At 46.3% G+C, this 17,977-nt stretch overlaps 1 protein-coding gene across 7 annotated transcripts in view; it reads right to left on the bottom strand.

Annotated features, from left to right (window-relative positions):
• The window catches only part of PXYLP1 (2-phosphoxylose phosphatase 1), a 74,010-nt gene that overhangs the window by 36,170 nt on the left and 19,863 nt on the right, over positions 1–17,977 (bottom strand). For 3 of the 7 annotated variants that reach the window (XM_037022966.2, XM_073232345.1, XM_073232344.1), the window contains 2 exons: positions 12,993–13,085; positions 2,753–3,045 (listed from right to left, as the gene is read on the bottom strand). The exons of 1 other annotated variant lie outside the window; for it this stretch is intronic. The gene's annotated coding sequence lies outside the window, so the exon portion shown is untranslated. The remainder of the gene's footprint in view (positions 1–2,752; positions 3,046–12,992; positions 13,086–17,977) is intronic. 3 more of the 7 variants (XM_037022971.2, XM_037022968.2, XM_037022970.2) reach the window with 3 other exon arrangements.

Here is a 17,977-nt window from a genome sequence, read left to right on the forward strand (position 1 = left end):
CTTGCCAATCACCACACATGTGAGTGAGGCCACCCCAGACCATCTTACCTAGTCATGCCCCAGCAGGTGGACATCAGGAGTCAGCCCACACGCAAAGCACTACACGGCCAACCCACAGATCACAAGCAAATAGTGTGGTTGCTGTTTTAAGCCCCTAAGTTTTGGGAGCTTGACTCAAAGCAAAAGCTCAGTGATGTAATAAAGAGGGAACACCCTGCCTCTTTACTAGGAATTTCTAAGCCAGGGTCTAGAGCCCCATGTCCTCATCTCCAGGCACCACATGCAAAGCTCCATCCTGCCTACACTCTTCAGTATGCTGAGAGCTTTTGGGGGAAGGGCCTACATTTAGTTCTAGTTTTAAAATACTGAGGACACAATGGGCTCACCAGATGGCTGGGAGCATGCGCTCACTGCTTTTTGTTTTCAGGCTACTGGCATGTCTGCCTATCTGTGGCTTTTCACTCGATGACAAAGGCCTCAGTCTGGGAACAACTACCCTTTCCACTTAATACTCTGGATTTCTTCACCCTCCCCCTATGGCTCTATTTTGGCAGTCACCAAAATGCCAAATGCCAAGTAAATGGTCAGAGTCTCAGTACTTCCACGTGGGCTAGGGGCCAGCTTAGTGTGATCCCAGCCCTGGGGTGTGCACACAGACTGGGGAGGTTAGATGACGGGGTGACACTGAGCCCCAGGATAAACACATGCCTTTTTCTGGGGTCTATTTCCCTAAAAAACTTGGAATGTCAAGTTTTCTTCTTATTTTTTAGTGGTTAAAAAGTGATGATAGAATTCAAAATTCACATGGATTTGAAAATATGTGTGTTTCCAGCTGAGGCGAGGACCCCAATGTGTGCATGTGTGTACACACACACGTCCAACATGGGGACCAGGGTGCATGGTTCTGCTTGAGGTGTTGCTTCGCTGGGGCCACTTCCCAGTCGCAGACAGTGGAGCGTGCCGTGGAGGAAGGCTGGGGTCCCAGGGAACAGCCAGCCTGTGTCAGGGCTGTGCTCTGCTGCTCCTTTCTGTGTGGGCTCCTGACAACTAATGACTCCACCTCCCTGAGTATGGAGGTTGATTTTTAAATAAAGCTGGGGGAAGAGTAAGGAAGATCAGGAGGGCAGTGGGCAGCAAATGTCGTGATACGCAGAGCAGCGGCAGCATCGGTATGTGCTGTCTGACCCCTGGCTCTGGGGGCCTCATAGGGACCCGGGAACCACTATCTAAATACAGAGTCGCCCTTTCCCTTGAGCTGCAGCTTCTGCTCCATGTTGGGCTTCCTTTTCCAAATGCTAGCCGCTGGCCACCTGCCTACTCACCAGCCTCAGCCCCATCTGGCAGGGCAGGCAGCCACGCTCGCAGCCCGTTCCTCTCTCCTCCCCCATGGCGAGCCTTCCTTGGGGCTGACTCACTTGTGGTGTCCCCACCTCACTGCAGGTTCTCCAGCCTGGAAGATCCACGTCAGCTTCTGCTGGGCCCCATTGAACAGATGAGGATTACCAGCCAATGGGCTCTCTCCATCTCTGTGGCCCATTCTCCAGAGATCCCTTTCTCTTTTTCCTCCCCTGGGGAGGAGGCTTATGCAGCTACTCAAGCCCTGCAATCTATGGGGTCCCTTCTGGCCATCCTCCCTCAAACTCCATCCCCAGGGGCTCTGCGTGCACACCCTTGGGGTCTACTGCAGCTCTTTCACACACTCCGTCATGCCTGCCCGGGTCAGGCCAAGTGACAGCCAGGTCCCTGGACCCACAGTGGAACCACAGCCTGCTCACTCACAGCCCAGACAATCAAGTCCACAGGGAGTGGCAGTGCCTCATTAGGAGGGTGGGATGCTGGGGGAGTACCACCTGCTTCAGTACATGCCCACATCTTCCGATCCTCAAACAGCCCTCCAGCCCATCAGCTTCTATGTTAAAGATGGTCTTTGCTCAATATGGCATCGTGACCAAATCCAATCCCTATAAATACTTCAGTGGAAATAATTGCTTTATGTTCCAAGCTGAACATACAACAGCTACCAGCCTTAGTCCTCTGAGCTAAACCCACACAGTAAAAACATCTTAAATCCAGAAATAGAAAAGTGACTCTGAATTCCTGAGGGAACAGCAAAAAATAAAATGGAAAACCTGCCAATTTTAATTCAGCTTTACAACAGATTTGAACAGGGCAGGAAAATACTTTAAAATATAGTTTTGAAAAAGTACTAGTTAATAGGCACTTCCCATTATATTCTGGTAAATAGCATTTCTGAATCAAGAGGAAAAAGGAACATGTCAAGGGCATTTTTATAAGCTACCATTTTACCAGTAGAGATTTCCAAAGCTCAAGCGCTGGCCTGATTTTTATCTTGGAAGAGCTGGAAATGCCACCTTTAGTGACTCTGGTCTCAAGGTCCAGAAGAGTATAGAATTTAGCGTTTTAAACATTAACATGACTGCTTGAAAGGACAATGTGCATTCAATTATCTTTCATTTGTGGAGTTAAAATACCATTACCAGGAATAGAAAAATGTTATTAAAGAAAATGCCTTAGATATATTTTATACTTTAGATTTTTTTGGTCCTAACATTTTGGCCTAAGTAAATTCAGTATTATAATTAAAAAATATCTCTAATCTATGGTTGTAAACTAAATATGAGTCAAGCAAAGGTAAAAGCTGCATCTTAAGAGCTTTTACCTCTCTGTCCAAGGTCACCTCAAAGTAGAGTTTAATTGCAAAATCAAAACTGCTTGGCTAGAGTAAACCAACCTTAAAGTCTGATGAATGACAGGTGAACAGATTCCAGAACCTCCTGGAAACCCCATGCAGTGGGACAGCAGCGAGGAGACTGGGCTCCCAAGTTATTCACATTCCAGTTGTTCAAATTCCAGCTAATTTTCAGGCTTCCCTCTAAAGGTTGAAAGCAGTTCGTTCATCCAGTCTGTCAGTCAACTCAAAACAACATCTTTCTCAAAAGCTGTTATGTGTCAGGCACCATCCAGAGGACACAGACTGAGGACAGAGGATACAGGACACAGTTTCTGCCATCTTGAAGATCACAGCTGAAATGCACAATAGTATTTATAGGAGAAATGTTACCAGATTTAGGAACTGCTTTAAAATATTCTGGTGGGGAGGGGCACATGTTAAGGAGGAGTTAATGAAACAAGATTGGCAAAATATTGACAATTGTTGAAGTTGGGCGATGTGTCCTCAAAGGCGCATCATATGATGCCCTCTGTTCTTGTGTATGTTTGAAATTAAATGTTAAAAAAAAAAGGAAGCTCACAGTCTGGTCACCAGATAAATGAGTAGATAGTTTGTTAGGCCATAAGAAACCCAGTGGCATCAGGGAGAAGTGGGATGGGGGAGGGGAGGAGACCCACCTAGGCCCTGGGAAGGTGGGTAGGTTTCCTGGAGGAGGCCCAGCCAGAGCTCAGTGATGAGCAGATTAGAGCTGGTGCATTTGTAATGACATTTTAGGAAATCAGAAAAGAACTGAATAAAGAGCATGAAGTGAGCCAGCACTGACTGTTAAGGAGTCGTGGGAGGGCTGGGGTTGTCTGTGAGGACGAAGAGCCAGAGAGGGGCTGTGGGTGAGTCCAGGTACCTCCCAACAGCTGTGTGTGTGCAAGTCTGCTGTGTGGGGACAGCCAGCAGCCCTGCATGGGGAGGGGTGGCCTGTGGCCTGGCACCACTGGCAGATGGGCTGCAAGGGTCTCACTCCCCCCATGCAGGCTAGCCTTCCTGTTGACCCTAGGAGTCTCACCACTAAGGGGACCAGGCAACCCATGCACTGATACCCACACTCTCCCTGGAGCCCCTCTGGGCACAAAGCCACTGACCTCCAGGTCAGAGCAGGAGGAGGGGTCTGATCACAGAGTCCACGCCACTGAGCAGTGACAAGGGACAGGCCAACCTCACGGATGGACACTCACTCTAGGGCCAGGGTTCTACCTCTTCCCAGTACCAGCCTCCCTTGGGAATACAGGACAGGAGCAGGTCCAGAGGCCTCCCTGCTCCTGTCAGCAGGGGCCACACCATAAAGGATCCTACCAGGCATGTGGGACGCCTTCCCTGAACATCTGCACTTTGCCTCACAGCTGACCCTCCCAGGCCACCTCTCAGCGAGGTACTCTCCTCCTGAAGTATGGCCTGTCCTCCCTCCGGGGTAATGAGGGGTAACATAACCACAACGTCGTGCCCAGACATGTCAGCAGTGGCAACAGCCACTCCTGGCTCTGGAGTAACCAGCAGGGGGCCAGTCAGTGCTGCAGATGGACCCCAAAGCTGGGCCTGGCCAAAAGGGAGCATCTAGCCCAACACTCCTCTGCCCCACCGTCAGGGCTGACTGTGACATAGCCACACCCCACAAATCCCAGCCCACAGCCCAGTCCTTCTCACAGCACACAGTTATGCATGTGGGCTCCAGGGTTGGTTAGCTTGAGCCCTTCTGCAACCCTTCCTGAGCCATGGTTTCCCCAGCTATGAATTGGGAACAATCATAGGGTCCACCTCACAGATTAATGGCTAAGAGGGTTAACATGTGTCAGGGACACAGCATAGTACCTGGCTCCTAATGAATGCTCAGTAAAAGTCAGCAGTGACTTCTGTTATGGTTTTCAGACCCACCACCCACATGTGAAGTACTCACCCTGCTTCCCCTTGTCTCTGCCTCCAGTGCAGAAATAGAATACCTGCAGGACCATGTCCAAGAAGGTCAGAGTTTGAAGAGGTTTTAAACACCACCTGGTTCCCGTCCTTTGGCTGACCGGAAGTCAGGCCAGTCCAGGTCAGAACTGGCACAAGACTCCAGGCAGCTCAGGGCCCCTGGCCCCTGTGGCTTACAGCCTTGCTTCACATAGAGAGGCCCTCAGTACTCTGTCCTTGTCACATTCTTCCTCTTCACTATAAACACCATGTGACAGGCACTTCTAACTGTCCCCCGAAGTCTATTCTCTCCTCCTTACTAACAGAATACTCTAGGTTTCACTTGGATATATGGCTTCCCAACTGGAGATAATATTTCCCAAACTCCTTTGCAACTAGTTGCCATATGATCACGTTCTGGCCAGGAGCTGTAACTGGAAGTAATATATGCAATTTGGGGTCAAAAGGAGGCTGCTTACCCTATCCACTCTGACATTCCTTCTTTCCCCTTCCCAAGCTCTGAATCACTGGCATGGTGGGGAGCCACCTTTCTTGATGCCCATGGAGACAACACCCTAGTAGATGACAAAGAAGAACCCTGGGTGACCCCATGGGGTAGGTCACCCATCTCCTGGACTGCCTACCAGCTTAAATAGTTTTGGGTGAGAAAAATCAATTCCACAACCTTTAAAAGTCATTGTTATTCCAATTCTGTTAAAGTAGCAAACCAAAATCCTAACCAGAACTTGCCACTAGCACCTATAGGTAGTGATGAATGAGCACACACACACTCATAAGTGCATTAGGTGGAAAAATGTCATCACTGACCAGGCTGGACGTCGCTCTTAGATATGATATAAATGAGACATGGTTATAGTAACCTTTGTTCTTTTGGTGCTTTATTTTTTGTTTTATATTAAATAATTTATGGATCTGTGAAGATGGCTTGGTTGCAGGTAACAGAAAACCCAAGCTAATGCAAAGGAGTCATTAACACTCTCCCATACCGAGGCATATGCTGTTAGGAACAGCAGCCATGGGGTTAGCTAATTCAGCAACTCACAGGCATGATCAGGAGCCACCTTTCCATCTCTGGGCTCTCTGCTATCCTCTGCTCTTGTCCCATCCATCCCTGGGATGACTCCCCTCGAGGGTCTTAAGATGGTGGCCACACTCGCTGGCATCACAGTCACATGTTAGAGGCAAAAGGGGCAGTCCTGAACATCATTTCTATTGGAAGCAAGAAAACCTTTCCCAGAAACTCTCCAGAGGAATTCCCCTTACGTCTAACTGCCAGAAGCATGTCACGTGCCTGTGCGCAAACCAACCTCTGGCACCAGGCATGGGCCACAGCAACTGGTATTCACCTGCTGGCGGAGGCCCACGCAAGGAGGGAGAGGGTGGAGGCCAGAGCAGAACTGGAGGTCTGCGAGGAGCAAAGGCGCAAGGGGGTGTCTGCAACAACCCGCGACTGGAGAGGCGGCAACACAACTATTCTAAAAAATTATTCTCACACCCAGTCACCTGAGGACAGTACCAGTATTTTTCAGATGGAGGAATCAAAGCACGTCCAGTCACAGCTGCCTGTTTAAGAAACACCAGTGCTGGTCTGGTCAGGTATAATTCAGCAGTGACCAAGGGCAGAGCATCATCCCTCAAACCACCAACTGCACATGTTCTACCGATAAAAGCTTGCATGCCGTGTTTTACATGCACTTGAACATGCAGCATGAATTATTTATCCACCATGTCTTTCCAAAAAGGATTTGAGGCAGATAATCTGCAGATTTAGTATTTAAGTACCTAAAATAGTAAAGATCCCCCCCCCCCCCAACTTCATTTGTGAGCTCCATGTTCTTACCACCCTCTCCTTTAAGGTTTTTTCCAGCTCTACAAAGGGTAAACTTGTCAAGGTGGCTGATCATTTCTCAGGACCAGAAAAGAAGAAATAATTAACTCATCAAGCCAGATTTTCACTTTTGTATACTCTTCAGTGATTTTTTTTTCTGACATTTTGGGAGAAGTCTGTGTTCCATCTAACTTCGCTGCTTTGCTCTTTCTTAAGTTTTAGAAGTAGCTACATCTGATCTTGGCAGTCTTATTTTAGAATGTCAAGAGTAACTATAAGCACTTCAACAAAAAGGAGGTGAACACGCAGTTGGCATGATGTACTTACCACAAAGCCACTTAAAAAATATAGCGGATTCTTTTTATTTTGCAAGCAAACTGTCAATTAAAACTTTCTTAAAATGTCAAGGAAAGCACAAGCTCAAATAGGCAGGGCTGTAAAACTAGAAATACAAGTGGTACACAGTGAAGGTTTGCCTGGTGAAAGTCAAAATTTTCAAGGCAAAAGAAAAAAAATAAAGAGCTTACAAGGGCCTGAGAACCAGAGCTGCACAATGTGAATCAAACACTCCTGGAAAGTGCAGGTTGCCAAGGTAACGTATATGCCTTCTGAAAGCTGCATTTTCTATGTTAACAATACTGCATAGAAATGGGATTTTGCTCTGGATGGATATATAAACTGAGCACTTATGCATGCCACAGATCAAGGCATTTCGCCTGATGAGGGCTTTTTCAGGCTGGGAGCACACTCAGCCACAGAACTTTGCAAAACCCTGTGCTCACTGCCAGCTCATTGCATGCCCTGATCACGATGAAGCCAGGCACCAGGTCTTCTGCGGATAGTTATCACACTTAGCACAGGTGAACAGGAACTCCACGCCCTGAAAATATATTTTGCGAACTGCTGGCTGGTTCACTGGAAGGCTGGCAGCATAAGTATCAGTACAGAACAAGCCCATCTACCCAAGGAGGTGGTCAAGTGTGGGCAGCTACCTGCTGTGGATGCAGTGGGGGGCTGACATGGGGACCTCTAGGGGCTCCAAGTGATGGGATCTAAGAATTCTCTGATTCAGATCCCAAAATAAGCTCCCCAAACAATTTTTTTTGGCCCCTTTGCTCATAAGAAAGAAACAAGCAGAGCTTAACAGAACTAAGAGCACGGTCACACAGAATCACAAACATCTGGCTTGGGAAGGAATCTGAATTGCTATCTAGTCCCAGATTAATTCCCAAAAAGTAGGGAGTAATGTTGTTATAAGCTCCCAAACTTTGATGCTGCTTATGTTAAAGTAATGAAACACACACCTACTATTCAATGTACTCATCACATACAACAGTGAAAAGTTGAAAGCTTTTCCCCTAAGATCAGAAACAAGACAAAGATGTCCACTCTCACCACTTTTATTCAACACAGTACTGGAAGTCCTAGCCATAGCAATGAAGTAGAACAAATAAAAGGCATCTACATCAGAATGGTAAAAGTAAAACTGTCTCTATTTTCAGGTGGCATGTTATTACATATAGAAAACCCTGAAGACTCCACCAAAAAACTGTTAGACCTACTCAAAGAATTCAGTGAAGTTGCAGGATACAAAATCAATATACAAAAATCAGTTGCATTTTCTATATACTAACAAGCAACTATTGGAAAGAGAAATTAAGAAAACAATCCCATCTACAATTGCATCAAAAAGAATAAAATACCTAAGAATAAATTTAATCGAGGTGAAAGATGTGTTCACTGAAAACTGTAAGATATTGGTGAAAGAATTTGAAGATACGAATAAATGGAAAGATGTGCTCATGGAGTGGGAGAATTAGTATTGTTAAAGTGTTCATACTACCAAAATAATCTACAAATTCTACCAAAATTCCAGTGGCAATTTTGTTCTATCTTCTGCTCTATTTTTCAAAGAAATAGAGAAAACAACCCTAAAATTTGTATGGAACCACAAAAGACCCTGAATAGCAAAAGTAATCTTGAGAAGGAACAAAACTGAAGATACCACACCTCCTGACTTCAACGTATATTATAAAGCTACAGTAATCAAAACAGAATGGTATTGGCATACAAACGGACACATAGATCAGTGGAACTGAACAGAGAGCCCAGAAGTAAACCCATACATATATGGTCAATTAATACACAACAAAGAAGCTAAAATATACAATGGGGAAAGGATAGTCTCTTCAGTAAATGTTGTTGGAAAACCGGACACCCACATGCAAAAGAATGAAACTGAACCCCTATCTTACTCCACACACAAAAATTAATTCAAAGTGGATAAAGACTTGAATGTAAGACTGGAAATTATATATAACCTCCTAGAAGAAAATATAGGCAGTAAGCTCCTGAACATAGGTCTTGGTGATGATTTTTTTTAACCTGAAACCAAAAGCAAAAGCAATGAAAGCAAAAATAAGCAAGTGAGATGGCATCATGCTAAAAAGCTTCTGCACAGCAAAGGAAACCATCAACAAAATGAAAAGCAACTTAGTGAATTAGAGAAGATATTTGCAAATGATGTATCTGATGAGGGGCTAATATCTAAAATATATAAAGAATTCACACAACTCCGTAGCAACAAACAATCAGATTAAAAAACTGACAGGGGAACCAAATAGACGTTTTCTCCAAAGAAACCATACAGGTGGACAATAGACATATGAAAAGATGCTCAACACCACTAATCGTCAGGGAAATGTAAGTCAAAACCACAATGAGATGTCACCTCATACCTATTAGGATGGCTAGTATCAACAAGACAAGAAATAACAAGTGTTGGTGAGGATGTGGAGAAAAGGGAACCCTTGTGCACTGTTGGCAGGAGTGTAAATTGGTGTAGCCATTATGGAAAGCAGTATGAAGGTTCCTCAAAAAATTAAAAATAGACCTACCATACGATCCAGCAGTTCCACATTTGGGTATACACCTGAAGGAAATTAAGTCACTACCTTGAAGAGATATCTGCACCTCCAGGTTCATTTCAGCATTACTTACTGGAGCCAGGACACACGTCCATAAAACTGCCTTCTTGAGAGGACTCTGGTGAGCTCAGGCAGGTAGGATGGTTTGAAGCCAAGGCTGAAAAGTCCATGCAAATTCTACCTGGACTGCTCTCTCCCAGGCTACTTGCTTTGGAGCCCTGAAGCTATCATGGTGGAGACACAATGGGAGAGGTCCCCTGGGGACAGGGATGCCCAAGCAGCCCAACTGCTCGAGTCCTCCCAGCCCAGGCATCAGACATGTGAGGAGGATCACTCAGACTATTCGAGACCAGTCGCTGCCTGAATAACTGACTGAGCTGAGCAAGAAACACGAGCTGGGCCCATCCACCTCCTGACCACGGGGATATCAGTAACATGATGGCTGTTTGGGGATGCCACCAAGTTTGGGGATGATGTGTTATGGAGCAATAGTGAGCTCCATGAGGTAGGAACTTTGTCAGTCTTGCTCCCTACTCTTGTATCCCCAGTGTCAAGAACAGTGCCTGACCCAGAGCAGGTACTCAATCAGCACTTGTTGGGTGAATGGATGAATGAACAGAGGAGAGGCCCACCATAGCTGCCAGTAGCCTGTCCTCTCTGCCTTCCCCTGGCTAGCATACTGCCTCTCCTCTGTCCCTCCACCTCCCCACCTGGCTGACTCCTGATCAGCCACCAAGTCCCAGCTTGAAAATCATTTTCTCAGGCAAGTTGCCCTTAAACTCACCTGTCTAGATCAGTAGCCTGACTGACACTCTGAAGTCAGCTTGTACTTCTCTTGCATGACACTTCTCGGGACTATCATTATATAGTCAAATACCTACACTGACACTCCTGGCTGCCCGGCTGTTTGCTGTGATTGACTGGAAGCTACCACAGAGCAGGCATGGTGTCTCTGTTCACAAACGTTACTCCAGTGTCGGACAAAGCCTGGCACAGAGCTGGATAATGGCATGCTGGAACATTTCTGGAGACGGGCAACATACAGCTCAGCTGTTTTTACTCACTACACTTCTGACATCAAGTGTGTGGCCTTTTCCTCACACCAACCAACTTTCCAACTCTCTGGACACCAGCTGTGTGTCCTACAACTCAATTCAATTCTGACACTGGTTACCCCCAGCTAGCATCAGACTCCACAGGTTTAAGGGCTCAGTCCCAAAGACTGCCCCACTTTAAATTAAGTGCCAGTTGCAAGTATACGGTCCCCAGGTACTCATTTCTGTCCAACCTGGCTACAAAGTTGGGGGTTAAAAGGGTTCCCTCCCCTTTCAGGTCTGATGATTTGCTAGAACAGCTCACAAAACTCTGGAAAACACTCTACTAACTGTTACCATAGATTTATTATAAAGCATACAACTTTAAAGGATATAAATATAAAGGAACAGCCAAATGGAAGAAATGCATAGAGCAAGGTGTGGGGAAAGGGCACAGAGATTCCATGTTCCCTCCAGGCATGCCACCCTAGTACTTCAGTGTGTGTTCACCAATCTGGAAACTCTCTAAACCTACCGCCCACCCCTCACCGCCCCCAGTTCACAGGTTTTTAGAGAGGTTTCATTACAGAGGCATGATTGATTAAATCATAACTTCCAGCCCCTCTCTCCTCCTGGGAAGTGTCAACTCTTCAATCAATCCTTAGCCTTTCTGGCACCAGCCCGCATCCTGAAGGGGCCCCCAGCCAGCAGTTATTCACTAGCATATAAAATAACACACTTATTCCTCTGGAGAGGCCAAGGTTTTAGGAGCTGTGTGCCAGGAACAGGGGACAAAGACCAAATATTTATTTTTTATGATATGATAGCCAATCCCAATACAAGAAGGTGCTAATTCTTAGAGTTCTCATTAATCCTGGGCTAGAAATGTCCTCTAACTACTAGCCTGTCTACTACCAAGCTCTCAAAAAACCCACTCACATCCTGGTCATCCTCACCCCAGGCAGGGAGCCCAGGAGGTTGAATGCCTTCAGGTTTACACAGCAGTCAGGGGAAGAGCTAGAATCTGAAGGTAGTTCTCCTGACCTGCCTGTTCCATGCTCCTTCCATTATGCCACACTGCCTCCTGGATGTTTTCACTGACGTTAAACACTCTGGAAGCATCATAACCCCTCCATGCAAACAGCAACAAACAAAGCTGTATACTTTTCATAATGGAACATATGAGACAGTCAAAGCATCTTAATATTTAACATATAGCAGTCAGTGTCTACATAAACCAGGAGCTCTTGCTGGTATTTCAGGCACCTATCTCCCTACCAAATTCCAAAGAAATAAGCTCCTGAGCAAACATCTAATTCAGACTTTAATTTGAGTCTTGTTTACTGAACAGACAGACCTCCAGTCAATCCCGTACAGAGGGTGTCCTTTCTTTCTGCTTTCCTTTCTGTCCTATTACTTGTCAGACCCAGGGTCTTTGGAGATTAAGGGCATAAATAAAGTAAGATAAAGAACACTCCAGGTGATCTGCAGTAGTTCAGTAAGACAACACCCCTGAACAACTGAGCTTTCGAAGAAAATGCAATGACCTGGAAAAGAGTGTGTGAACATATTAATATGACTTAATGTGAAAAAGAAAAAAATTTTTAAATGTGCATATGTATATGGTTGGAAAACTAGGACGGAAAGAAATACAAATTTAAAAATGACATGGCATGTCTCATGCTGCAGATTGGCAAAAATTAAAAAGAATATTCATCTCTAGTGAATGTTAGTCTCAATGGGGATGAATTCTTTCACACACTGTTGGTAAGAGGGTTAACTGGAATGGAATTTGTGAACAGCTGGTGATCTGGTTAAAAAATAATACACACCCTATGCCCCAAGAATTCATATACTGGTTATCTAGTCTCAGATAATGCTCACTAGTATGTACAATGCAGCAATAGGAATAATTATAAATATCTGCAAAAAACCAAAATGTTCATCCATAGGGAAATGGCTGGAAAAATTAGTTTGTCCTTACAATGGGAACATGACTTAGCCTTAAAAAAGAAAGAGGTGGCCGTAGGTGTGGATGTGGACAAACCTCCAGGAGACACTGCCTATTTAAAAATAAATGACAGAGTGTATGTGTACAAGTAGCAGCATGTCAGATTCAGTCTAATCTCATGTATGTAAAACACACTTGCATATCTCAACGTATGTACGGAAATTTTAAGAAAACATGTAAACTTACATAAAAAAAGAAAAAGGTCTGGAAGGAGACAGCTCCAAAATTAACAGTGGTCATCCGTATCATGGACTTTTCAAAAGCAAGCTCTAGTACAGCACATACCATTTGAGATCAATTATGTTATAAAGACATGTCATAAGGTGGGACTGAGTGGTTTGAAACTGCGGGGAGTGGGACTTTTTACTGTATACACTTTAGAATTTTTATTGCTATTTTGAAAAACCAATGAAAGTAACAATTAAAAAAAAATACTGGAAAGAGAATTTATACCCTTAATGTTATAGTGATTATGGCTAGGATTACAAGTAATCTTAATTTTTTTTAAAACAAATTACAAGACAGAAGATTGGCTTACAACTCTTTAAGCAGGTGGTGGAATCCTGGAAGACTTCTTTTCTCCCTCATGGCTTTCTGCATTTTCCAAATCTTCTTAAGCAAAGACGTATTACTTTTAAAATCAGAAAAAAAGCATGTTGTAAAATATATTTAAATTGTTTTTGAACACTGTAGTTAAGCAAGAAGTCACAAGGTGGGTACATGATAAATTGTAAAGAGACTAGTGGTTTTGAAAGAGTACCTCCCTTTCAAAACTCAGTGCAACACAGAACCTGATGTGTAAGAAAGATAAAAGCAGAGTCTACTGGGAGGGGCTTAGTGCCCCAGTGAGCAGAAGCCCATCACACCCACAGAACCCAGGGGACCAGGAAAAGCACTAGAAAATGCAGCGCATGGACAGGCTGAGGCTGCTGGGGCGGGTGCAGGAGGCTCTTCGTGCTGAGATGGTCCCGGAAGGCTTCAGGGAAGAGGCAGAAACTACATTAAAACTGGAAGGGCAGGAGGGTGGCAGTGGACATGCCTGAAGTGAGCAGGCATTTCAAGGATAAGCAATGCATACCGTGGTGCAGGGACCAAAGCTACCCATCTCTGTACTGTTGACAGGCTTTATGCAGTTACTCATCAGTGAATGGAGTGGAGAAGGCTGGGGCCAGACTAGGTTTCAGTAGGAGTAGGGAGCCACAGAAGGTTCCTGAACACATGCATGACGGGAGGAAGGCGGCACCACAGCAACATCGCTCATGAGTTGCTGATGGATACTTGCCTGCACAGTCAGCCCACGCTAGAGCTATGGCATGGCCCTAGCAGCAAGCAGACAAACTTCTGGGCCTTGACCTCTGGGGGCTTGCAGCTCATGGTTAACCACTGCTAGGTTTGACCAAAGCCATGTGCATTGGTCAGAATGTCAGGCCAGGCGGGCTGAGTGCCTTCCTCTGGGGCTATCCAGAACTCTCCGCATTCCAAGGACACTGAGGATGGGGGCATCAAGTCACAGCTCATGGTCCCTCCTGGGGACTGAGATCCAGGCCTTTCACTCTCCCATTTACCAGCTGAGGCACCTCAGGCAAGCTACATAATCTCTGCCAGCTACAGTTTCCTACCTGTAATTTCATTCAACAAATATTCACCATCGAGCATCTGCTCTGTGCCAAGTACAGTTACCAAAGCTGGGGATTAGTGGTGACCAGATCAGTCTAAAATGCCTGCCCTTACCGAGTTTATATTCTATTCTAATGAATGTTCAATCACTTACTTCACAGGGTTGTGGAAGGGATTCGACATTTCTTGGAAATCAGGGTAGTAATTCTGCACCCCATTCCAATGTGTGTGGGGTTTTTTTCCCCCACACCGCCAAGCAATCCTCTGACAGCAGCTGAGTGTCCTATACTTCAGCTCGGTTCTGACACCAATTATCATCAGATTCCACAGGGTAAGGGCTCAGTTCCTTCATCATTTCAGACTCCAACTGGACCGCCAGGTTGTCACCTGTGCTTCTGACCGACTGCCTATAGATAGGAGGTTCCTGTCACCCCTCTTGGGTCCAGTGACCTTTCTTAGAGTGGCTCACAGAACTCAGAACATTTTACTTACTAGATTACCGATTTATTATAAAGCATGTAACTCAGGAACAGCCAAAAGGAAGAGGTGCATGGGCAAGGTCTGTGGGGAAGGTAGATTTCACGCCCTTCCTCATGGTGCCACTCCCCCAGATCTCTGCGTATTCACCAAGGAAGCTCTCTGAACCCCATCTCTTGGGGTTTTATGGAGGTTTCACTATACAAGCATGATCGATAAATCCTTAGTCATTAGCAATTGATTCAACCTCCAGCCCCTCTCCTCTCCCCAGAGGTCTGAAAAAGTTCCACACCTCAAATCTCCAGGTGGGCTCTCCAAGCAACCAGCACCCATTCTTAGGTTACCTGGGGACTCTCCAAAAGCCACCTCATTCACGTCACAAAAGACACCCATATTGGTCGCATCACAGGAAATTCCAAGCACTTCAGGGGCTCTGTGCCAGAAATGAGGATAAATAACAAATATTTCTTATTGTAAATGACAGTAATATGATCACAGGTAGTACTGATGGTTGTCCTCCTCCTCAGTTTATTATCAGACACATTCCCTACAGCCCTCAGCACCAAGAAGGCACCCTATAAATACCATAGGAATGGTCTGAGTTTCCATCTGTGGATTAAAATTTCCCTACCAGGAAACACAGTGTCCTATCTGCAGCCCTGGGCTTAGCTAGCATGAAGGTTCCTCTCTGCTCCCGCCCCTCAGCACTGTCAATTCCACCTTCATAAACAGGATTGTGTAGGTAGAGAGAAGGAAACCATTCTGGAGCCGTTCATCACAATGAAGGCAGCTGACAGCTCTGCTAAACCCTGGCTCAGCCTGGTCTCCTTGGGGAGATGAGCAGAACGGGCCGGTGAGGGCCAAGCAGCACTGACCTCTGTCCTCACAGGCCAAACACCCGACGGCCCGCAAGGCAGCGCTGCATGGACCCATGGAGATGACCCGACCCTCCAATCAGGCCGGCCACGGCAAAGCCCTCACTAGGTGGACCTCAGAGTTAAATAATCACTTCAGTGTGTTCACAGAGTGGATAATAGGCACAACTGGGGCTTATTCTGAGCCAAGTGGCCAGAAATGAGTTGAAAGGAGAAAAAAAAATTGCAGGCCAACTTTAAGAACCTCATCCTTGGGCTTCTAAGGAAGCACTTCATCAAAAACCTAGCTGGCACATATCCTGACATGTAATGATAGTTTCAGCTTTCCTCACCAACTTCATGCTGGTGTTCTAGTGCCAGCCTCTATTTTTATAGCCTGAGTAATGCCCGGGCAAAGGACCAGATGAGAATCAGAACCAGAGGCCCTGGGCACAGAGGTGATGGCACAGCAGTGGGGCCCATCTCCATCTATGACAGCAGCTGCTCCCTGCAGCCTCAGCCCCTCTCGCAGCCCCAGCCCCGAGCTCCGTTATCTGGGACTCTATCTGCCCACTCAGGCTGTGTTAAATGGGTGAATGACCACATTGCCCCACCCCAACTCAGCCCCACTGGAGGACTCGCTGTTTCCTGCCTGAAACCCCACGTGCCCCTTCTCATAATTCACTTTCTGTGCCCATTCGCTCTCTTGGCCAGATGCTTTCCTGACCTAGTTAACTCCTGTATATCCTCACTCAGCTCAAATGTTACCTCCCCCTGGAAGCCTACCGTGACCCCGAGGCTGGGTGAAGTCCCCAGTACTGGGCCACCACAGCCCTCCCACGATACTCGTGGATCTCACAGGCTCAGGTCTGTGCCCTGCCTACCCCCAGAGGTTGGGTGGACACAGAGCTGAATTAGTAGCAGGTGCTCAGTGGGAAGGGAGGGAAGGAGGGAGGGAAGAAGGGCATCAAGAAGGACGCTGTGATGGAGAAGCACCTACCACGGAAACCTATCACAAACCGAACAAGAACAAAGCACATACACCCTGTGTATAAATGGATCATTCATCAATGTTTACTGAGAAAAAAACAGCAGGAAGTGGCCAAGAAAGTATTTCTGAATGAATTCTAATGGGGAGGTGCGGTCACTCTCTGCTGAATGCTCTCCTCTCCTCTCCTGCCCTCTGGATGTGGGCTGGGGTGGGGGCTGAGGAGGAAGAGAGACTTTGGGAGGCCGGGTGAGTGGGAGCCCTTGAAAAGCTCATGGGCAAGGAGCTCGTATAGGCTTGGAGCTCTCTTAGGCTCCTCTGGCCTTGGGGGGCTGAAGGCTATTGCTTCTTGAGTAATCGCCAGCTGCTGAGGGGGACATTCCCATACAGCTGTTAAGAACCACCCTTGGTCAAGAAAGAGGGATAACGAGGACATTCCATTGTCCTGCTGGGCCAGTTCTCAAAGGTGGGAACAGAACTGGGATTTAAGACAGAGGATCTGGGAATAAAGACTATTTGTGGCTGGAGCCTCCTTAGCACAGTATTTCCTTCTAAGATAGAGACACCCCCCACCTGCCCCCAAATATTCACTCCTTCTTCCTTCCTGGCGAAGAGAATCCTGACTTGGGAGGGGCAGTGTGGCAGAGATTGCCAGCTAAATCATGAAAGCCATCTCCACTCCCTCCGAGGCACTGAGCTGGAGCACATGTCCTGGCCTCCCATGCAGGGCGTGTGGCCCTGTGACTGAGCCCTGGCCAGTAGAATGTCAGCGGAAGCAATTCACCACCTCCAAGCCTGGCCCATAAAATCTTCCCACACACCATTCTCTATGTTCCTCCTCTTCTGCTGGTTGATGTAAATAAGCATGGAAGCCTTAAGAGCCTGGGTCCCTGAATCATCTCTTGGACGATAGTCCCCCACTAATAAGGAACAGTCACTTTGGACTTTGTATGAACAAAAAGTAAATGTCTATTTTATTTGAGTTATTAAACATATTTGGTTTGTTTGCTTAGCAGAGAACTCACCCAACTATTCTAGGCAGCAATGTGCCCTGCTAAATACTCACATGGTCCTTTTAACTGGGAGTTGTCATATGACACAGTCTGGCTGTGAAATGTCAAGGGAAGTCTTCTAGGTATTCGGAGGAAAATGTCTGCTTTCCTGATAAAAGGTACCAGTGAGGTTGGCTCCTCCTTTCTGAGCAGCCATTCTGACATCATCAAGGAATGGCCACCAAAACAACAGAAGTGTCAGTCAGGACCAGCCATCAGCTGTTTAGACCAACAACCATCTACCTTCAGACATCTTGTTACATGAGAAGAATATGCCATTACTTATTTAAGCCACTAAGATAGGGCTTTCTGTTACTTGCAGCCAAAGACAACCCAAACTACTTTGCAACCACTCAGTCATTCCTTTACCCAAACTTTACTGAGGCTTGTTTCATGCCAGTACTTGTGATAAGGGCTCAAGATTCAGAGATGAGCTAGGTGGGGCCTCTGCTCTCCCAGAGCTCCCAGTCAAGCTGGGGAGACAGGCCCATGAGCAGACAATAGGACTACAGTGGGCACACAATATCCCAGGGGA

Source organism: Manis javanica, chromosome 3 (assembly GCF_040802235.1).
Source record: "Manis javanica isolate MJ-LG chromosome 3, MJ_LKY, whole genome shotgun sequence".
NCBI lineage: Eukaryota > Metazoa > Chordata > Mammalia > Pholidota > Manidae > Manis > Manis javanica.